The sequence below is a fragment of the Hydra vulgaris genome, chromosome 09, assembly GCF_038396675.1.
Source record: "Hydra vulgaris chromosome 09, alternate assembly HydraT2T_AEP".
NCBI lineage: Eukaryota > Metazoa > Cnidaria > Hydrozoa > Anthoathecata > Hydridae > Hydra > Hydra vulgaris.
The window spans coordinates 31090188-31099157 of NC_088928.1; the positions used below are offsets into that span (position 1 = coordinate 31090188).

General features: G+C 26.7%; 2 long non-coding RNA genes across 2 annotated transcripts; one reads left to right on the plus strand and one right to left on the minus strand.

Moving 5' to 3' along the window:
• Window positions 1–241: 241 nt before the first annotated feature.
• On the minus strand, window positions 242–3891 carry LOC136084709 (uncharacterized). The gene is made up of 6 exons (XR_010640799.1): window positions 3835–3891; window positions 3581–3604; window positions 3452–3475; window positions 2193–2216; window positions 1266–1409; window positions 242–521 (listed from the first exon to the last, which is right to left on the minus strand). It is a non-coding gene; the product is annotated as an uncharacterized LOC136084709 (long non-coding RNA).
• A 463-nt stretch (window positions 3892–4354) lies between these two features.
• LOC136084710 (uncharacterized) lies at window positions 4355–8098 on the plus strand. The gene is made up of 2 exons (XR_010640800.1): window positions 4355–4874; window positions 7919–8098. It is a non-coding gene; the product is annotated as an uncharacterized LOC136084710 (long non-coding RNA).
• The last annotated feature ends 872 nt before the right edge of the window (window positions 8099–8970 follow it).

Genomic DNA, 8970 nt, shown 5'->3' on the forward strand with positions numbered 1-8970 from the left:
AGAAACTGATGCCAAATTATTATTATTTTTCACTGAAATTGTTATAACTTTGTCAAATCTTATTCAAATGTCTATAACTTGGTACCAAAAGATAGATGTAAGAGTAGGCTACAAGTTTTTATTAGTCTATGGATATAAGGCGTCTCTAGAGGGCCCGGGGGGATACCAAAACACCATCATAACCCTGAAAAAATACAAGTTTTCAACATGAAAAAGTGTTTTTCTGATGAAATCAGTTATATTTATACACAAAAATTTGTTACAATTTGCTTCCATTCCATTTATTCCAAATATTAGAGTTGTATCTTCGATTAACGGTTGGGTGTCTTCGTTATGGTCTAACACCCTTGCAGTGAAATGTTACATTCTAATAAATATTTTAAACTAGAGAACACCCAGATTATATTGTGTGTTCATAAGTATAAACTACGTTTTCTTACTTTACAGCCTACACGAGTGGTCTATAAAAACCAATATGGGTGGGGCAAGTGCCACGCCCAACGCCCTAACTCTTCTCCAACCTAAAAAAATATTAAAAAAAAAAACAGATTGGAAAAACAATTTTAAATTGTGTAAATAAAAGAGAAAATTATAATACAAAATTTTGTTACCACATAAGGTAGGGTGGGGCGTGTGCCACGCCCGCCACCCTTCTCCAACTAAAAAAAATTTTTTATTAAGAAAACTGAAGAGCGGTTTTAAATAGTGTTTCTTTCAAAAGAGAGAAATTAGTTGAATTTTTTTTTTTACCACATTTGTTAGGGGAGGGGCGTGTACCACGATTAACAACCCCCACCCCCTTCTCCAACCTGAAATTGAAAAAAATTGAAAAATGGTGTTAAATTGCGTTTTTTTTTTAAAGAATTAGTTTAAAAAATTATTTTACACATTTATTAATTATTTTACACATTACAATTACCCCCCCCCCCCCCAAAAAAAAAAAATGCTAAAGGTAAAACCAATTTTAAAATTTGTATTTTAAAAATTTTTTAAATACAAAACGTAATTTTTAGTAAATGATAATATTTAAAACTCCAATAGTGAAACTAAATAATTTATTTTTTAAAATAGACACCACGTGATTTTTTTGGACCCATATTTCCTGTAAAAAGTATATACAGATAATTTTTATATTATAATTTTAATTAAATTTTGTGAAAAGTAAATCAATAATATAAAATAATTTGTTAACATTTTATAAGATTATAATGCAACATGTAAAGAAATGTAATAAATAAAATGTACCCAAAAAATTTCTTACAAACCTTATAACAGCAAGTAATTGTTAAAAGAAACTAGTATTTCAACCACAATAATGGCAATATAATTTTAAGGAACTGCAAACATAAGCCAAACTAGTTTAAGATCAAATAACTGTTATTGAAGTCAAATAAACAGTTATTAGTAAACTAAAATAGAAATAGTAAATAAGTATGCCAATTCTCTTAACATTTGAAAATTAATAATATATTTAACACTATTTTATAAGGGATATGAAATGCGCAAAAAATCTACTTTGAATACCTATAATATGTATAAATATATATACCAATTTGCTAATTTTTATACTACAACTTTTATTCACATTGAAAGTACAAAATATTTAATTGGAACTATTACACTTGAATGCTTTGTTTTTAAATTATTTATTAAATTGAAACAAAATGGAAAGCAAACTTGATGTTACTACATATATATTTAAAAAAAAAAGAAGGAATGGTGGCGCCTAATAATTGTGAATTCCACCATTGACCACAAAGCTGCCACCATTCCGTCTTCGCTCACAACTTCCTCTTCTGGTAGAGCTTCCAGCACCCCTCTTAGGAGGGTTGCTGGAAGCTCTAGCCTATATCTCCCTATCTTTTCCTCCTAACTGGACCCATCGCAAATACGCGCGATTTCCAGTAGGTCCAGGGTGCAGGAACCTATATCTTCTAAACTCGCCATATGTAAGCTCTAAATGACAATAACTTGTGAATAAACACGGTACTGAATGAAATTATGTAACATTTGATATAAATAATGATTTGTAAAAGTGATTGACTTGATAAATATTTTTAAAAAATAAAAAATTTACCAGTCATAGCAGGGGTAGATGTCAATAAAGATTAATAAAGTTTCAATCAAAAATAAATACTGTAATTGCCAAGAAATGCATACACATATTAAAAAGTAATAATTGTTAAACTTACCACTTGTTACAGATGAAGATGGAACTAAAGTTAAATAGTTGCAATAAAAAGTATTGTAATATTCGAGAAATTCATATAAGAATGTATGCTTTACTTTAAGCAGGCTTGGTCAGGAAGGCGTGCGATTTCAAGTCTTTATATGACCACGCAAATAATATTTTGTTTTGATGATTTAACCACGGTTTTTAACAAATGCGCTGAAATAATTAGTTTTTAATTACGTCGAAAATAAATAATTTCGATACGTTTATCTTTACTAACGTTTTTTATTAGCAAAACGCTTTTAAATAAAGTAGCTAATGATTTTAATTAAAGTATCATTGAAAGTTGTATAATTTTTTATTTATATTATTTAATTATATAAGATTTTTTTTATAAGTAAAACAAACGTAAAAATTGAAAAAAAAAATGATTTTATAAGCGACGACTTTAAACAGCGAAGGTCTCTTTATATTAGAATTTATATTAGAATTTAACTTTATATTATAATAACTTTATATTAGAATCATTAAAGTTTTTACTGAGAAGAAGAAAAAAAAGACAAACTTTTTTGAAAGCCGTTTGAATTAAATAACTTTGATCTTTACTTACATATTTATATTATTGAAACGCATTTAAATAAAGTAACAAATCACATTTTTTATATTTACATAAGTATTTATTTTTTATTATAAATGTTTTTAAATAAAAAAAAATTATAACAATTTTTTAAATAAACGATTTAATTATTTTTACTTTTTTTACTTTTTGTGCGAAGAATTGTTAAGAATCTTTTTTTAAACTTTTAAATGTACGCGTTTATTAAACAATTGTCTGTTGTAAGTTGTTACTTTATTTAAAAAAGGTTTAGCATAATATGAAATTATAAAAACATTAGTAACGATAAACGATTCAAAGTTATTTATTCAAACGTAATTTAGATAATCTTATCGTTATAGTTTATTATTTTTTTTAGTTAAGTTTTAATTTTATTTTTGCAATTTTAGTTTTATGCAAGTTATTTTTATTTTGTTTTTCGTTATTTTTTTGACGAAAATTTATTCGCTTCTTTAACGTTTTTTTTAAGTTTCTTTATAGTTGAGTTAAGATTTTTATAGCGCGTTTTTAAAACGCATACAAATTTTTAAAACTTATGAACAGCCGTGGTCAAGTTAAGTATAATCAAATAGAATTTGCGTGGTCATATTATGACGTGAAATCGCACGCCTTCCTGGCCAAGCCTGTTTAAGTAAAAAAAAAGTAATAATTGTTAAACTTACTACTTGTTACAGATGAAGATGAAACTAAAGTTAAATAGTTGCAATAAAAAATATGGTAATATTCGAGAAATTCATATAAGAATGTATGCTTTACTTTAAGTAAAAAAAAGTAATAATTGTTAAACTTACCACTTGTTACAGATGAAGATGGAACTAAAGTTAAAAAATTGTAATTAAAAAAATAAATTTAGCAATTTATGAATCTGAAATTGGTATTAAACCTATTCACAGATTAAAAAGTACTTGCTTTTAAAATTACTAAATGTATACATTTAGCAAGTGTTGAAAGGAGGTAAGATTGAAAAAATATAAACTAAAGTAAAGCATACATTCTTATTTGGAGTTTTATAATCATTACAAAAAATTATGCTATACAAACTTACCAGTGGTAGGTTGTGTTAATTGGACTAAAGATAACAATAAAATTGTACAATTACACTACAAAATTTGAAATTTTCAACAGTAAGTTATATGCAATGAAAATGTAATAATTAAAAAAATTAGGAAAATGTATTTATATACTATTGTAACCATTTATATATATATATATATATATATATATATATATATATATATATATATATATATACATATATATATATATATATATATATATATATATATGGTTTTTTTTTTTTTTCTTAAACTTCATGAATTAATTGGAATTTATTTTTTAAAGAAGTACACAATTCAATAAATGATAAAAAATTGATAATAATAATATATTTTATTATATTTGGAAAACACGAACAAGTTTATTGTTAAGATTAAATCAATAAAGTATACTATTTGTCTTCATAAAATTGTCAACTGATCAGATAACAATCAAATCAAAATCAACAGTTTTAATATGACAGTGTGAGATTAAATCAAATAAAAAAATTTATGATAAATAAGATCTTAATTTTTTTTTTTATGTATCATTTAAAAATAAATTAATGTGTCAGTGATACATGATTTTTTTTAAATAAAAAGATTATTGAGTCGGTGGACATTATTCTTATTTTTAATTTTACATTAAAAAAAAATAATAAAGTTTTACATTTTAAATAAACATATCCCAGCCGGCACAGGCACGTACAGAAAACGTACAATGTACGTTCAATTTGCGTCTTGGACGTCCTGGAACTATTTCGGAACCAATTAAAATATTTCAGACTTGCGTAGGACGTTTGAAAGACGTCTTAATTACATTCAGAAAGCGTGATGAATTATAATAAAAATACTGGACAAACAAGCAACTAAACAAAATTACAATTCCCGGTTTATAATAACTTATTATTTTTTAAATTTTTATGGTTAACTATGCGCAGTTTAGTTGTTAAACCCAACGACATTTTTTTTTATCTCAAATTAAAACTAATACCATGGAAATGTTAATATCCAAAGGTTTCACAAGGAGTTGCTTAAAGTCAATTTAATAGTAAGTTTTAATTATCATTGTAATGATAATTAATAAGTTAAACCTATAGGTTTAACAGACTTTTACGAAGATATTGTAAATAATTTTTTTTTAATTTTATATTTAAAAACACATTAACTAAATATTTGGTCACCATCATCATAATCTTGTAAAATATCATATAGTTAATATATAGTATACATATTGTTTTACAAGCTGATGATGGTGACCCAGTGAAAAGTATATATATATATATATATATATATATATATATATATATATATATATATATATATATATATATATATATATATATATATATATATATTATATATATATATATATATATATATATATATATATATATACATATTTATTTATTTATTATAGCTATATTAAATATATAAATGTATGATATGATTAAAATGAATATCTAATATATACTAAATAGTAGGATATATATAGTTACTATATAGTATTTTATATATAGTAGAAATGTGTGCCACAGAGTACTTCCAAGATTCATTGAATACAAATGTTCATATAGCTTCAGAATTTCAAACTGATATGGATTCAATTTCAGATTCAGAAAACCTAATTGAAGATGCAGATGATTCAGATAAAGTGTTATCAGAGGAATATGAAAAACATAAGTCACTAACACATTTAAATCTGAGGTTAGATGCGTGTGCAACTGAAAATAAATGGAGTTGTGAATCGATTAACCAGTTATTATGTATTCTTAGAGAAACAGGATTAAATCTTCCGAAAGATGCCCGAACACTATTAAACTCTCCAAGAAAAATAGTAACTCAAAATAAATGTGGTGGCGAATATGCATACTTTGGAATTAAGAGTGAAGTTACAAGAATGTTAACATATTAAACTGTTAAAAATGATTTTTTGATCAATTTACTTGTAAATATTGATGACCTTCCTCAAACATACTAAGAATAGGCCATAGCTAAACAGTAGATGACTCTTCGGTCATCTACTGTTTAGCTATGGCCTATTCTTAGTATGTTTGAGGGTTCAGACGTTTTTATTATTGGAATTTTTTGTTGAAATTGTAAACCTGACCCTTTGGTAGATTTCCTATCAGATTTTGTGAAGGAATGGATGGAAATTAAAGAAGGTGGAATTGATTTTGATGGAGTTCATATTAGTTTAACAATTAAAGTTTTTATTTGTGATGTTCCAGCTAGAGCCTATTTAAAGAGTGTTGTAAGCCACACTGGCTACAACTCTTGTGAAATGTGTTGTGTGCATGGCTCGCATAACGGAAGAGTTGTTTTCAATGATGAAATTGATTTCAATTTGAATTTCGAGTTGACTTTCCAAAACTATGGCTATCTTGATCATCAAAAAGCTGTTTCTCCACTTGTGAATATTGGGATTCCCTGTATTAATTCTTTTGTTTTAGATTATATGTATTCGGTTTGTTTGGGTGTTACAAAGTGTATCTTAAAATATTTACTGAAAGGGCCTGTTGGAAAAATATCTGCATCCCAAATAGCTGAAATTTCCAGAAAATTAACTTGTTTAAATGGAAGTATGCCGAGTGAATTTGCTCGTCAACCAAGAAGTCTTCAATTTCTAGATCGTTGGAAAGCTACAGAGTTTTGGCAGTTTTTGATATATTTAGGTCCTGTTGTATTAAAGCGTGTTGTATCTGAACAGATATATGAGCATTTTCTTCTGTTAAGCACTTCTGTTGGTATTATGTTGACATCTAATGACCAGTTTCGCAACAACCACTTAGTTTACGCTCGCAGTATGATGGCACATTTTGTTTATTCATGTAAGTATATTTACCGAGAAATTTTTACTGTATATAATGTACATAACCTACTTAATTTAGCTGATGATTGTATTAATCGTTGCTACTCACTTAAGTTAAATTTTTAAATGGAAAACAAGAAATACTGTTAAGTTAACAGTATTTCTTGCTTTCCATTTAAAAATTTTCTTCAAAGACTAAAGCAGTCAGTTAACAACTCAATTAACCCTATTGTACAAGTGTGTAAAAGACAAGTAGAATTTAAAAATTTTTTTAAACATGTTCCACATAAGTCTTTATTTACAAAAATATCGAAAAGTAAAAAAGACAGATGCTTCCTTCTTACTGACTATTCAGTTGCTTTTGTGACAGAAAATGAAAATAATGAAACTTTTCATTGTGATGTTATCAATCAAAGGTATCTTTTTAATTTATATGTCAAACCAGTTCCATCATTAAGGTTTAATATGGCACTGTTAGTGGAAGAAAATTACGGAAAAGTTGAAAAAAAACTCATTTCCAAAAGTGACTTGAAAAAGTTTGTCTTCGAGAATGCAAGGGGCTCGCCATATTTCCTGTTTTGCACGAAGCGGAAACTGAAAAGTTCATTTATGTTGAACAAATTTATCTGTAGTTGTAAATTTTATAGTTTTTTTGTTTCTTATTTACTCATATTAGCATATTTCTTTATTATATATATATATACATATATAATACATATATATATATCTACATCTGCATGTATAGGTAAGCAAAACGTGATAAAATTGCTTACCTTTCTTTTAGTAACATTTAGTAGAAAAAGAAGAGGGAAAAGGAAGAATAATAAAAATAAATTGATCCCTGCCCCAACCCAAACCCTTCGATGTGTTATCAACTCCCTTGCGAGTTCTCCCTAAATCAGTCGATGTATGTACTGAAGCCCTCGCTTATCCCTAAATCAGCGTGACGTCATATTGCTGACTAATGTCTGCAATATCAGTTATTTAATTATTGTTGAAATGTGTATATATATATATATATATATATATATATATATATATATATATATATATATATATATATATATATATATATATATATAATATTGCCTTGGGTTTTTAGTTTTATTAGACTTATTTGATTTATTAGTTTCAGTGTTGAAACTATACTTTATATAATAAATATATCATAAATATATCATAAAAAGTTTTTGTTGTTGTTGTTAATATTTAATTAAGTGTGTGAAAGCAACATGAACTATTATTCTAAACTTTCTTATGTTATTTTTTTTTTCTTTTCACAGAGGCCATGCTCAAGTATGCTGGAAATGAAATAGAAAAGTACATTGGTAATGTCCTAAAAAGAGCGCCGGACAGAAAAGGCGGCGGTGGTCGTGGGAAAGGAAGCAGCGAAAATGACAGTTTTGAAGACAATTTTTTAAATCTGTAATCTGAAATATTTTGTAGATAATGTATACTTTAAATTGTGTATTCTATTGGTTTATTTAGGCGAAACTGTTCCCGTTTCTATTATGTTTTCAACTTTATCATCCTGACCCTAGACCCTTTAATTATCTGTTTATCTAATTATCTAGAATTTAATCAGAACTACTATATATAGTAGTTCTGATTAAATTCCAGATAATTAAAGGGTCGTGGGTCACTATAGTAGTTCTACTATACACTATAGTGTATAGTAGAACTACTATAGTGACTCACGCCCATATAGTAAACTATAGTAGTTCTGATTAAATTTCATATGCGTACGAAATTTCGTACGCATATGGAATTTAAATAGAACTACTATAGAACGCGCGCTTAATTCCAGAAAATTGAATTTAAAAGGAACGTCTTACTTAGGTCTCTATAGGACGTCTTTTGAACGTCCGAATAAGACGTCCTTGAGCGTCTATACATTGCTGTGTTTTGAACGCGTCTAAGACGTTCCGTCTGAACGTTCATTGTACGTTTTTTGAACGTCCCCGTGCCGGCTGGGATGCATAATAAATTGTATTTATCATTATTGTTTTGATTTAAAAATAGTTAATAATATTTTTATTATTTAAAAAAATATTAAACTTTCTATTCATTAAAGAATCCAGATAACTTTTAGTTAAATTATCCATTTATCTAATATAATAATGAAAATCAAAATAACACGATATTACAATTTTTTTTAATAAATTGCCCCTCTGTCCGCTCCCGTATTCCGCTTAGCGAAAAACAACAACAGAAAAACCGAATTTAGGTACCAAAAGTTCTAAACTAATTACACTATCTGCTACCAATTATTTTTTGCTGATTTTTGGCAGGTGCAAAGAAAATAGATGTAAAAAATAGGTTAACTTGCAAAAAA